We start from the raw sequence: 1,401 nt of genomic DNA on the forward strand, positions 1-1,401 counted from the left end.
TTGGCAGGTGATATATGCAGCAGAAACAGACTTGGAAAAGAGGCTAAGGATGTTGATGAGACTACTATTTCATGAGCTCTTTACAGTGTTTCAGGCATTGAATATTTTTCTGTTTTTTAAGGAGCTCTGGTGGCAGAGTGCATTGTATGATGTACTTCTAATGGAAAGAAAAGCTCCCTGAACCACAGTGTGGGAGAAAAATGTGCAGTCTCCTTCTAGGGAAATTTAGAGTCTGAGAAACACAAGGGATGGTCTCTGAATCACTGTACCAAAAAGAACTGGTTGACACTGAAATATTTCAGGAAGGACCATATGAACAAGAACATTGGTAATGACAGAAGAAAATTCAAGCTGAACTGAAGGTGTTGGTAAAAAATAAGGCTCCAGGAACTGACAGAATATCAATTGACATGTTTCAACTAACAGATGCAGCCTGGGACATTTTCACCAGTCTATATATGCAAAGGCATCTGATTGTGTGGATCATAATAAACTGTGGCTAACTCTGAGAAGAATGGAAATCCCAGAACACTGTGTTTATGTGAAACCTATACTTTGACCAGGAAGCAGTCGTCAGAACAGAGCAAGGAAACACTACATGGTTTAAAATCAGGAAGGTGTATGTCAGGGATGCATCCTATCTCCATACCTTTTCAATTTATATCCAGAACAGATCATCCAGGAGGCTGGGCTCTATGAAGAGGAATGTAGCATCAGGATTGGAGGAAGACTCCATCAACAACCTGCATTATGCTTGCTGAAACTGAAGAAGACATGAGGCATTTGCTGCAGAAGGTTAAGGACTACAGCCTTCAATATGGATTGAAGCACAATATCAAGAAAACAATGATACTCACCACTGGGCCAATTGGCAGCATCATGATAGACACTGAAGAGATTGAGATTGTTGATAATTTCAGCTTGCTTGGCTCCACCCTTTTGGTACTAGCAACTAGGAAATCAAAAGATAAATTGCATTGTTGTTTTTGTTGTTGTTGTTATGTGCCGTCGAGTCGCCTGCAACTCATAGCGACTCTATGTACAATGGCCCTAAATTCTGCTCTGTCCTGTGCCAATCGCACTGTCTCTGACACTCCCATCCTGATTATCCCAGTCACTGAATCAATCCACATCATAGAGGGCCTTGCCATCCTGCGTTGTCCCTCCACCCTCCCAAGCATGATGTCCTTCTCCAAAGACCAGTCTCTCCTCACAACATGTCCAAAGTATGTTAGACAGAGGCTCAGAATCCTTGCCTCCAAGGAGCCACCTGGTTTAACCCTTTCCAGGACGAATCTGTTTGTTTTCCTAGAAGTCCATGGTACTCTCAATACTCTTCTCCAGCACCACAGTTCAAAGGCATCAATTCTCCTTCTATCCTCCTTGGTCATTGTCCAACGG

This window comes from Elephantulus edwardii, unplaced genomic scaffold (genome assembly GCF_000299155.1).
Source record: "Elephantulus edwardii isolate Elephantulus edwardi_28Jun2011 unplaced genomic scaffold, EleEdw1.0 scaffold00212, whole genome shotgun sequence".
NCBI classification, from domain to species: domain Eukaryota; kingdom Metazoa; phylum Chordata; class Mammalia; order Macroscelidea; family Macroscelididae; genus Elephantulus; species Elephantulus edwardii.